The following is a 13,486-nucleotide window of genomic DNA, read 5'->3' on the forward strand; positions in this document are numbered from 1 at the left end:
TGGAGCATCCAAGCTGTGGGAAATAAGAGCGTGAACTGCTTGGTTGTGTGGTTGACCCCTCTGAATTTGATTGTTTAATCATAGAATAGAATCATAAAATCAACTAGGTTGGAAAAGACCCTTAAGATCATCGAGTCCAACCTTTACCCCAGGACTGCCAAGTCCACCACTGAACCATGTCATAAAGGGCCTTATCTACGCAGTTTTGAACACTCCCAGGCACAGTGATTCCACCATTTTCCTGGGAAGCCTGTTCCAATGCCTGATCACCCTTTTTCCTGATGTAAGAACTAACTAAACACAGATATTATTTTTAAATATATATATTTATTGTAATGCAGTTGCAATAACATTATCTGACAGTAGGAAGCATGATACAGGTTATGCTGTTTCTATCTTGCTTTCTTCTGCAGAATGCTTAATTAAAATTTCAGTTGTATAGTACAGCTAGAACATCCTGTTTTCAAGGTTCTTTATTATGGCCTTCTGAAGGAACAGTAATAGAATGTTGCACATTTGATAACTATGGCAATATATAAATGCACAGTATTCCCACTAAATTTGTAACTGATTTTACTAAGGATGGCAAAAGTGGGAAGAGACTGATTAGAGTCAATACAAGCCTGTGTCCTCTCTCATAGTCAAGGCATTTTTCAGTGTTAATTCAAGACACAATCCGCAAAAGGCCCTAGGCTCAATGCCAATAGGTAATTTGCTTATGTTCTGAGAACCTATGTTTACATAACCCTGCCTATACCTGAATTTTCATGGCACATAATTGCCAGTAAAACTTACCGCAAGGGTGCCAGGTCACACCTACACAGTGCTGGGAGGTACAAATAAGAGGTTAATCTGGCTTCCACCGTCTCCTGCAGGAACTGGAGATAATAGCTATTCCCAGTGATCACTAACAAGAGCTGGGAAATTATGCCTTTCTGAGGCTTCTAGTCTACCATCTCACTTCTTGAGACAGAGGAGACTTAAACCCCTCACCCTACACTCCTAGGTGTAAACTTATGCTACTCACCACCCAGTATGCTGACAACTATGTCAGTGCAGAGGGAAATAAAGGTGTTACAGTCTCCAGCTGTAGCACTTCTAGAGGTGATTCTATTTTCCAGCTTGAAACACTAGGAACCTAGCTTGAAGCTTGTTTTGTTTTCTGCAAACTGACAGCATCTATCAGGGGTTATTATAGCACCCAGGGATTAGCTTAAATCTAGCTGTCATAGCTGCTACCTTCTCAGTTGATTGCATCTCTGAGCCTCTATCTAGGATATGGAGTACACCTACAGTGATGTAGGCACTGACAGTCTTTTCCTGGAGTCATTCTGAGCTACAAAATGCATTACACCAGAGGATCAGCTCAGAGGAAACTTCAAGGACCAAGGGATCTGTAGTTGTGTAACTTTTTGGCAGCTATCAGAATACAGGCGTTCATCTGTGACTATTACTCATCAAAACAGCCTGCCGATCTCCCGCAACCAGAGCTCCAGATGCAGCTTGCCAGATGTACACATGGCCAGAAATCATACCAGCAGAAAATCCCAAGTGAAAAATGTGACATGGAAACTGAGTAGTTGGTGCTAAGAGAAAAAACAAAATGAAGAACATCATCAGAAGGAGCAGGTATATTCTACAGAGCAAGGGGATGAGAGAATCTCAGGGGTCTGCTTTCATACTCGAGGAATGAGAAGCTGTCCACAGCAGGTGTGTTTCCATCTGAAAGTGATAGAAGGAGATCTTTGAAAGCAAAAAAGGAGAGGGGGGACTTTACATACCTCTCTTCAGTTCCTACCTGTAATGTTTTGCAGGTAAATTCTGAACTGAAAGGGACTCATTAGGGAGAGCAAATATGAACAGTGCATTGATAGGTACCAGTAGAGCGCAGCAATAACCAAGGCATTAATGTGTCCTCAAGATGTGCAAATTCCTACTTAAGTGTGGCTTGCCTTGAAGTGGAATGACTGTAGATAAGGTCACATAGAGCTGGCTTTAAATGGACACTGAGAAGCAGGCTGGAGAATAACTCCATGCTGTCAGCATCAGCCTGACCCATGCATGAAAACTCTCTGCATGTAGTCCCAAAGCCCAATCCCAGTGTGCTGGTGGGCAATACTTAGCCTGTGTTCCCTGCAGTAAGTGTATGCTGCCTTTCTAGACTGTGCATTTTATAAATATGTTCAATCTCACCGACAGAAATCCTCTGTTGTAGTCTAGATTCCTCACAGGACAGTAAATATCCCAATAATAGGAACTGACAACTGAATAGAGCATGAGTTCTTTTAGGTTTAGAAGAGTGCCTTTGACATTTGTTCATAATTTGTCATCTCCTGACTTGTAATCTTCTGGCTTGTACAGTATTTTATCTTTGCATTTCATGATGTGTAGACTCTGATTCAACTGTTACAGACATCTGTCAATTCAGCTGCTTTCTCCTAGGAAGAGCAATTATTATTAGTCCCTATTAGACAACGACTCAAATACATTCAGAAGCAGATAAAATCCTGCCTGTTTCATCTGTGTTCAATTTCTGAAACAGTCCAAAGAAGCCTGGAACAAAGATGCTTAGGGACAAAAATCTGGAGCTATTTTTGTCAGATTTTAGCAGGATTGGATCTTTTGGTCTGAATCTGAGTGTCTTTGGAGCATCAGTTATATAGTTAAAAAAAGGTTTCCTTGTGTCTCTCTAACAAGCATCCTTTGAGGAAGGCCACTGAAAATACAGATTTACTCCTCTAGGCTGTAGGTTTGTCTGACCAAATACCAGTATTCAGCACAAAGAGGTTAAAGCCAGCATTGCTCTTTAGGTTTTGTTGCAGAGTTCCTAAGAACCTTGGACCTCTCCATGTATCAGTATACTTCTCCCTGGCTGAGAGACTAAAAATTCTATAGTTTAAACTATTGTGTTGGTGGATAATAATTCAAAATAAGAAAAAAAAAACAAAACAAGCAAGAAACCAAACTGAATTGTCGATGACCTGTTGAATCATGGATTACTGAGACTGAAACACAAAGCCACCCTGTGGTAATGGAAACAAGAACCAGGCTTTAATGCAGAGGGATTCTTCATAGCACTAGCAAAAGCCTCCAGTTTGACCTCTTACCTTGAATACTGGGGACACTGAACCCTGGCTCTCTTGACAAGCAATATTTTTCATTCAGAAGATTAAGCCTGTAGAGAGAGAAGGGAAAGTAAAATAAACCTGGGAAGAATTAGCAATGCAGAATAAATTAGTTGTATTAGCAATGATTAAAGGTGCATGCTGTACTTCTTTGCACTAAGATTTTACTCAGTTTCACTGCCACAAACATGATACTTGCTTCAGCTATTGCGTTTTGTAGTCATTACTGTCATTTTCAGCTAGCCCTTCTCCCTATGTCACCATCAGTGGTCACATCACCATGATATCCAGGAATCCCTTAATTTACACAGATATGTCACTAACTCAAAGGGATGCTCAACAGCTTCAGCTCAAGGCATTTCTTTCCCTCCAAAGCCACCTCTGAATTAGCTAATTATAATGCCTGCAGAACTCTGGGGGTCTTAAAACAAGTCCATGCTCTGTTTCTGTCCTGATCTCTGTTCCTCTCTGTTTTCTTTCAGTATGAGCATCCAGCAGTTATGTAGATGATCCTGGATAGAAAGCTTAAGGAAATAAAGTCACTCCCCAGCTGCCCCCTCTCCCTGTTTAATAATATTTAATTACCTTCTCCTAGATGGATCTCGCATTTGTTTTTGTCTCTGTTTACAAACAGCAGCTAGAAACAAAAAGCCTTTATTCCTTTAAAGAAAAACACATTTGAAGTGGTAAAAACTACAAGCTAGCCATTTTATTGCTCTCTGCTGAGTCCTAGTAAGATGTTTCCAAATGCCCATCACCTAATGACCAATGTCATCAGATAATGACCAATGTATTAGATTCAGTTCTTCCAGTTCATGATGCTATTTGCTGTGGCCCCATGAACACCAAGTATGTCAAATGCAATTTTAAAATAGCTCCCCAAAACTAAGCTGGGTTACCCAACATTGCTACTGATGAAAGTCTGTTAAGAAATGTCATTTCCATCTTAAGAAGTAATAGTTTATCTGTCAACCAAGGATTTGTGGATAGCTGCAGTCCAGATGAGCAGCAATGCTGATCCCTTTTCATGGCACATACTATCAGATTTCAGTATGTATAAACACTAACTGATTTTTCTGAGGCAGAACGTAAGCCCCTTATGAGCTTTACAGTCAGTGACTTAATTTTGCATAAAGAATGTAACAGGTGCAAATAGTTGGCATAAGGATTGTCTGAATATTTGTAAAGACAGTTCAATAGTCTTGGAAAAGGGCATGAAATGAAATAGTTCTTACAAAACAAGTTGTCTGTATCCAGCATAAATATTGCTACACACAACAGAAATAAAAACACTTTCATATTGTCCTGCAGAAATGTCTACCCCATGTCTCTTCAAAGGGCTGGTTCTCATGGTAAAGAAATAAACTGAAGGATTCTTTAGTTCCTACTTCTTCCTACACTGACACCATTTTTCTGATAACTTCTGTGTTGTGTGGGCCTAGGATTGAAACTGGATCCATTCCTGCCATGCAAACCCTGCCGTAGTCAGAGGGTACCAGTGCAATCATCGTGAAAGATACTTCTAGTTCAAGGCTGCTAATCCATGTAGGCACCACAGCTATTGTATAAAAAAACCTTGGGCTTGTGTTCTAACAGAAATGTTAGACCAAGCCACCAAGTCATGTGGAGGTTGTACAGGGCAAAAGCAAATTATCAGCTATAAAATATCTCCCAATCAAAACAGTAACCCAGTCTGACCATAAGTTTGTCTTAGTCAAGAATGGTCTCACATAAATTATTGGGAGAATTTATGCATTTGACACTATGTAAAAGCCTCTGAAAATGGGCCTGATTCATAGAAACCTTTGGTCATGGTGCCATTACCATTCTGTAACGAATTCTGCATGGAGGTTGAAGGTGGAAACTGAGACCAGAGCACGTGTCAGCTGTCCACTGGAGGATGCCTCAAAGTTTGTGCCTCCTGGCAGCATGGCATAACTTTTAGACAAATGGAAAACACAGAGCTCTTGAGGAAGTCAAATCCAAGCCCAAAGGATGAGATCAGGCCCCTTGCTACTCCCACACAGCTCTACAAAGTGCCTGAGGGGGGAAGAGGGCTCCCCAGGAGGGCTGATGGAAAGCAAACCAGAGCCTTCCTGAGAGCTGTGTCACTGTGTCAGAGCTGCGCCTACTTGATAGATCCCAGTAATTCCTGTTCACCACTGCTCTTCCACAGCCACATGTGCTGACCAGTCCTGAGCAGGGGTTTAACACCTTCTTGACTGAAAATGCTGCTGCCACACTGATTAACCCCCATGGTGAAATGCAGTGTAATTTAGGATGTAATTTTCTGGCTCCCATGACATCAGAACCCTTCTGCTGCTGTATATAATTATAAAAATGTCCCTCTGACTTCTTGTTGCTGAAAATACACAGGCTGTTTTGTTTTTAAAAAAAACAACATGTTCTCTCCCTCTTGTTTTTCTATTTTTGGCAGGTTCTACCATGAAAACTGGCGATTACTACAGCTGAAAGCTCAAGTAAGACTTAAGATTACACCTTTTAGCATGGAGCTTTATTAAAGTATCTAGGCTTTAGTTTCCCTTCCAGGATTAATACTGGGTCTCTTTTATTTATATACTTCTTCTAAGCAGAAGATGAAGCACACTAGTTGTTTGTAACTGGTGCTGTCTAAGGTCTTACTAGCCTTAACCACAGAGTAAACTACTGCAGCAGAGGGAGATGCACAGCAGCAGAGAGGGAGTAGGCACTGAAATACACCATGCAGGAGCTTGAGTAATGGGCAAAAAATGGGAGTGTAACCCTATGACCATATTTAGTTTCCACATGTGAATCTTGGCGGGCTGAAGCTTACCCTGAATGCCAGTGAAGCCTGAGAAGCTGGAAATCTTTTCCTCTGTGCACACAAGTAAAGTCATGACTCACACAGAAGAGAAACAGTTTTCTTTTGCGAGAGGAACATTTTTCCTTATTGACCAGGGAGTCACCCGAAAATAGCTTTGCTTTCTGAGTGATTCTGTCAATTCACAGCAACGCTGTGGATGTATGAAAACCAAGGAAGCGTTTACAACTCCAGGAATTTGCTCATACAAGGTAGCAATCTCTGTTTAAAGACAGCCAGCCAAATTCACTATATATATATATCAACTCCTTGAAGACAATGAATTAAACTGAGGGTGATTCGGACTGTCCGATAAATTTCAAATGTCAGACAAAGGAATAAAACGGAAGACTAAATAATATTAATATAAGATATATAAAATGCTGTACAATTTAATCTCTTCGAGTTGGAAGCTCAGTGTATAATCCCATTTGCACTGGGCTTAATTTCTGATGCAGTACATTTTCAGTGTGAAAAGTGAAGAAGCATTAAACATCTGTGAAAGATAGAGCTCTCTTGATTGCAGAAGAATGATGTATCTTGGAAAGGAAGAACACTTCCGAGAATCCCAGATTATTAGAGTTTGTTTCCACCAAAGATGTTGGAATTTTCCAAGTTACTTCAATGGAAACTGAAATAAGCCAAGGAAAATCCCATAAAGAAGGAGAACATTGTTACAAGGTATCAGTAATCAGAACAAGGGAAACTGGACTTATTTCAATACTTGCTCTTTTCTTTCCTGATTTGTTCCAGTGACAATCTTCTAACATTTTTGACTGATACTGACCTAAACCACCTGAAAATTAAGCCCTTGACAACTGAAATGAGCTCACTAAGTCATACATGGTGTTCACCTTGCTGCCATCTCTCTTTCTTTCTGGTGCAACATCCACACACGATAGCAGCAGGCGGAGCAGAGCTTCAGAGGCAAGGCAAAACCTTCCCCTGAGAATACCCCTTTGTTTTTTCTTTAAATCCATGACAACACACGATACGCAATACTTTATTTTTATGCTGAAGGAGGGGGAATTTCCACTTGGAAAACGCCCTAAGAAAAGAGAGCGTCATTGCAATGCCGAGGCTGCCACCTCCTGGCGGCACCTCCAGCTCCTGCTGGTGCTAAGTTGGAGCTCAAAATTGATCCTGCTTAGACTCATCGTTTATCAAAACAAGCCGATGTACATCTAGCCGCAGGGCTCTACTGTACTCCCTCGGAGTTAACAGGGAGGGTTAACGATGCATTTAAAATTAAGCATCAGCCTACGAGATTTCTGTGATAAAAATGCTTCAGTGGCTAGAAGCAATATTCTAAGATGGGAACTTGATTCTAAATATGAGAAATCAAAATAGGAAGTAATATGCCATTTCCAGGAACCAACTTTGTAAAACATGTCAGTGAAGTTACCTCCACTCACACTTCACCTGGTAAAACTGTTGATCAGTGGAAATGTGCCCCCTGTGCTCATATTCATAGAACAGTTTCAAAAAGTCACCTGTGTAGAGGGGAAGCGATTGAATTAAAAAAATCCTTGAGGAGAGCAAGAATAAACCCAGCCATGCAAACTATTGTTTGACTGAAATCAGTACCAGGCTTTTCACAACAGGAAAGTGCAGTCAGAAAGAGAACAGGGAAGGTAGAAGATCAGACAAGCAGACCTCCCACCTGCTAATCACTGACAGGAGAGGGATCAAGCCAGAGAGAGCTTGAAAAGAGATTTTATTTTTCTTTTCCTGCCTGTCTTCCCTGGAAATTTTGTCTGGGATTGAGCTGAGCCAGATGCCCCAGAAATGGCAGGTAGTCCTGTAGTACTGTCAATGCAGCAGGTGAACCCGCTTTATTCTTGTGCTGTGCTTACCAGCACAGCACAAAGCAGCCACCCTCATGAATCCCATGGAGTAGATAGAATTTATTTCCCAAGGGAGATAATAGTTTTACCTGTAACTGCTATTTTTTTTCCTTTTGTAAGAATGCGTGACTCTGTAAGGGAATAAGAGTGTTCAGCAAAGCCCAGTCCTGTGCGTCAGAAGCAGCAGTGCTGCCAGCCAGCAAGCTTAGACACTCCAATGTTTGCTTAAGTTTTAGAGGAGTAACAGGCAGGATAACACTGAGCTTGAGTTCTTGCTGGCTAACATCTGGCTGTTTCATGCTTCCAATATCACGAGGCAGCCCTCGGCCTCAACTCGCCGCCTGGGTTAAAGCAAGCCAGCAGATCCTCTGTTTTCAGAGCCTCACTAGGCATCAGGAGCAGATTGGTGACTCTGGCACAATATCTATTAATAAATAAAAGCATCAGGCTTTGCATTTGAATAGGCCCTTTTCTTTGGCAGATCTCAAAGTAATTTCTAAAGAAGGGCAAACATTATCTCCATTATGGGGATAGGTTATATGACAAGCTCACAGTTGGGGACTGGGTGAGATCTTGGCTCTACAATAAGCAACAGCTGCTCTCCTTGGTTAAATGCCACACACCAGCAGTCCCAAAAGTTGTCAGGTCCTGGCCAAGCACACAAAGCCCCTTGGCCAGATGGGCAAGAACAAGCACTGGAAAGCTGGTCCCATTACTCAGTCAGTTCTTGAGGTAACTAAAACTTCACAGAAAACTTGGCCAGAATGGCAAGCAAGCAGTGATAGTTTTTAACACAATCTGCCTTTTGTTTAGTTTCTCTTGCTTCCCCGTACTCAGCTTTGAAGTAGCCCTCACTTTTCCTCAGGAGGGATCTGCATGGACCTGCTGCAGGGGAGAAATATTATTTTTTATTTGAAAATGTCCTGTTAGAGAAAGTTCTGAACATGTTCCCATTTTATAGGTTTGCTACAGGCTTTCAGATACTTCTACAATTCTTGAAAACATGATATCTTTGCAGAAAGACTACCTGCAGGTAGGCTGCATCACATGCATGTTTCATATCTAAGCACCACATATAAACACCATAGCTGATCTTTTAGGTACTGGGTCACATTATATGTTAAACAAGCACTTGTTGCAGTCATTTCTGATTCTTAGTCAAGTTATCAAGCCAGCATCTCTCCCAGCTCCCTTTTCAAAACATAAATAAAATGTATTTCTAGTTAATAGTTAATTAAATTACTTTAACACATACATATTAACTTGGCCTTTCAGCTAGTGAGCCAGAGCAATGCAAACTATGGTTTGCAAACCATGGCGGAGGATAATATTCACCCTTACATGAGCCATTCTGTACATTCATTAGCAAAAACAAGAAAACCACTTCCCAGCACAGGGGCTACACATGCACGACACAACATGTACACACAACGACAACAGGCTCCTGCCGTTGGATACTGGCATTCATTGCCATCTGACAGCTGCTCGGAACCAGATGGGAAACAGCCATTCCAGTTCTGCTTTAAGCCACATCCCAACACCAGCATCACTGCAGACTCCCAGGCTGGCATCTCAACTGACAGGCAAGTGGACAAAGGAGCCAAATCCCCCCTCCTGCCACCCCGCCACTGATGCCATCCCTCCAGGAGAGGACTGAGGCATATTTGGTGTGGAGAGAAGCAGGGAGCAATAGGCTTTTAGATGCTGCTCTTGGACAGCTATGACCACATTCACTCTGTATACAGGGAACTTCTGGGACCAGTGTTGACAATCTGGCAGTGACTGAAAGTTGTCGAGTTAGCTCAGATGTGATAAACAGAAAGGGAAAAAAAAAGTAACAAGTCAACACCAAAAGCCCTACTTCCCAAGCCATTAACAAGCCTTCTTAGTGAGCCATGACAGCATTGAAGATAAGATATAGAAGAGAGAGCAGAGGTACTCCTGAGACTGAAGAACAGAAGAGAGAGATTTCTTAAGTTTATTATGTTTCTTCGCTCTTTTTTTCACTCCCAAGTTCAAATCTCAGAGAAAAAGAACATGCTGCTTCGTGGTGAGGAAAACAGTGCTATAGATCTCGAAGGCAGGGACACTGAGGTGTCACGGATCATGGGATGATGGACGAGTGAAGGAAAACAGTGTATGATGAAAAACTACAGTTAAGAGGCATGCCTAAAACAGATTGGGGGCTACTGTCCTGAAGGTAAAATATATATATATATATATATATTGATCTGAATAATTTTCTAATATAGAATAGTAGGATCAGCCATATGCAAAATATTCTTATCAAAGAAGAAGAATGGATTCTGTTCCACCCAAAGCCCAGTGAAACCCCCGGAGGAAAAAAACAAAACAAACAAACAAACAAACAAAAAAAAAAAGAAGAAGAACAAAAATATTCTCAGCCTTAAAAATAAGCATTGTCAGTTTTTTCCCTATTTCCCACAAATTTTACTATTCTGGTACCCTGAACAGAGACAAACTAAGCTGATAATATATAAAAACTCCCACTTAAACAGAGAGGCTTAAGAGAGAGAAACATAGGAAAAGTCCACTTCTATATTTTTTATGCATATCAGCAACTTGGTATTAATCAAAAACCTAAAAACCTTGCTGTTCTATAAATAAGTGCATTTCTCCTGATCTGTCAAGTTACTGGTTGTCTCAAGCATAACAAAGACAAAAAGGTGAAAGCTCATCTCTTTCTCTTTTGTTCAAATTTGAATGGCCTATTGACCCTTTTGGTGTTCCAGTTCCACTAGATAATAAACACCTTCTAGTTTTGCTTAGTCAAAATCTGTTTTATGTCTTAACAGCTGCAAAAAGTAACTGCAGCACTGATGTCCTGTTTGCCCAGCAGTTCCAGCTCAATACAAATATTAGCCATTAGCCTTGCCCTGTACTAAAAATCAGATGATTTCATCATTTTCAGCATAATCATCATTCACCTGTAGGACCACATGTAAGCCCATAAATTTAAGGAGGTTGTATTTCATTGGCTTTGGGGTTAGTCTTGTGTCCACAGTTCCTCTGTTGAAGTTTCCCTCCAGGATCTATGCTATTAAATGCCTGTGCTGTTTACTGTTAACATATTCTGGTCCACTCCCTTTAATGCTTTTCATCCAGTGTGGGCCATGTCCAGACTTGAAAAACCTGCTTGCAAGGAAAATTGTGGTCATGAAACATAAAGAGAAAAGCTGCTAGGTTCAGTTCAGATATTTTTGCTTCTCTGGAGTCCCAGAACCTCATCAGATAAAGATGCGAGTAAAGCTCTCCTCCTATGTTAGCAAAGCAAAAGTCAGCAAGCTTCAATGCCTGACTACAAATACCTGTCCCTACATAGCTGTCCTCCCAACTGCTTTAAGCATCTATCGGAAGATGGAATGTCTACAGAAGGAGTCTCTAGATCTGTGGGTTTTTACTGACTACAAAAAGAAGTCAAGATGATGAGCTTGGACTAGTTAGACTTTACAATGGCCAGCAATAGGTGATATGGAACCCAGCCACTTCTGGATCCAGAGATGTTCTTCAGTGGTCCTCTTCAGTGCACTGGGAGAATATCTCCCAGTCTGAGTAAATAGTTCAGTCAGGTGAAACACCTGTTTTTTCTTACTTTCACGATTGTGGACAATCATTTCTGAAAATGGAAACCTAAAACAAATGTTTTCTACTGGGAAGCAGCGCTGCCTTCCTTACTTAACCTATGATTCAAACATCAGGCTGCTGGGAAGTATTGACATGCACATAGAGACATACTGCATGCAGAAGAACAAACCACAGCATTAGTTCATTTTTGTGCAACACAGACAGGAACATGCTGTACATATATGAAGAGATGAATAGGTTAACTTGTTTGCGTGCACACAGACACACACAACTTGTTTATACAAAAATGAATGACATTTCCCTCAACATGCAACAAATGCAAATTTAACATGCAGCCCAAAAAGGAACAAGCAATTAATATAAATAGCCTGAAGGCATACTCATATCTGCAGAAGACACAGAGATAAATAGTAATCTATAATCCTTTCAAATGCTAATAAGTAAAAAAACTGTACTCAAACACAGAAAACAGCCAGTGAAATTGTCTGTGCCCCTCTGACCGATGTGGTGACAGTTCGGGTCCCAGCAGGTGGAATTAGAAAGTAGAAATCGACAAATGGCATAGGAAAATGCACTTTCTGAAGGTATCACTTTGATGTGTATTAGGCAAAATGAGACATGACAGCCATGCACTGACCGAAAACCTTGGGAGGCTTCTTCTGCCTCAGAAGTTGTAAGAACAAGAAGGGTGCTGGAATTGCAGCTCTGGCAGGGTGGAGGCACTGAGCAAGCTCACTTGGGCCACCACTGGGTCACAGGAAGAGCGGCAGGTATGGAAATGACTGCTTCGAGTGCTAGAACTGTCAGATCCAGGACTAGAGAAATGGGGTACCAGGCACAAAAACAAAACTGAAAAATCATTTGCTGTGATACTGCACCCACAGCTTCTGGAGCAGGTGCAGGTTCTGGGTTCCCTGCTGATGGGGGGAGCTCAGCTCTCACAGTCCTGGCAGAGCAGGGGCAGGGGTGATAAAGTCAGGGGTGATACAATCAGAAAGCAAAGCTGTACACAACACACTTTACTGCCAATATTTTTCCCTGGAAAATGTGTACATACTGGGAAGGGCAGGCAGCAGAGCTGCTGCGCTCTCTAGAACAATGCGTGCCTTGGAGCAGTGCTGCTGCAGGGAACCCAAAGTTGCAGGAAAAGACCATGGTGCTCTGAGGAGTGACCACAGGAAGCTGTATTTGTGCAACGTGATTGTATTCAAAAGTTAGATGTGGACAAAAATGCTGCTAACCAGTGTTACCTAAGTATTTGAGGGTGGTGAAACACTGGAACAGGTTTCTCAGAGAGATGGTAGGTGCCCCATCCCTGGAAATGTTCAAGGTCAGGTTGGACTGGGCTCTGAGCAACCTGGTCTGGTTGAAGATGTCCCTGCTTATTGCAGTAGGGTAGTACCAGACGACCTTTAAAGATCTCTTCCAACCCAAACTATTCTACAATTCTGTATGGAACACCACCTGGATCCCACAGAATAACCATGGATGGGATCTCTAGGCACAGAACAAGGAAGACTTAAAGGGATTTATCCAGGAAAAGTGACAGATGCTTGTGGACTGAAAAGCAATGGGGAAGTAATATTTTCCACATCAATAATAAAGAACTTTTACTCCATGCTTTTACCTGAGTGGATCAATAAAGGTTACAAATGTTCAGGATAAAGCAATATATTCTAGCCTAAGTTCACTGTTCAAAATGCCAAGAGTTTAGGCAGAGAGCCAGGTTTAATAAAAATGAAATAGAAGCAATGGTTTGACTAAATCATTCTTTTGAATTTCTAGACAACATTATAAAGTGTTAGTGGCTACAGTAAAGAGCACTTGAAGGGCATGATTCATGGCTGTTTTACTCTAGTTGTACACTGACTGAACATCCCTGGACTAAATAAACACCACAGTGAATCAGACATGAAAGCTGTCAAAGGAAAGGAAATAAGAAATGCGATGATCTTTATCACTAATCTGATTATTATCATAGTACACAGATCCAGAAGTTGTGATGAAAGATCTCTGTGTCAGGCACATTGCTATCAGTCTTGAGCTTTGATTGCTATTTTTGTTTT

Source organism: Melopsittacus undulatus, chromosome 5 (genome assembly GCF_012275295.1).
Source record: "Melopsittacus undulatus isolate bMelUnd1 chromosome 5, bMelUnd1.mat.Z, whole genome shotgun sequence".
Classification (NCBI taxonomy): domain Eukaryota; kingdom Metazoa; phylum Chordata; class Aves; order Psittaciformes; family Psittaculidae; genus Melopsittacus; species Melopsittacus undulatus.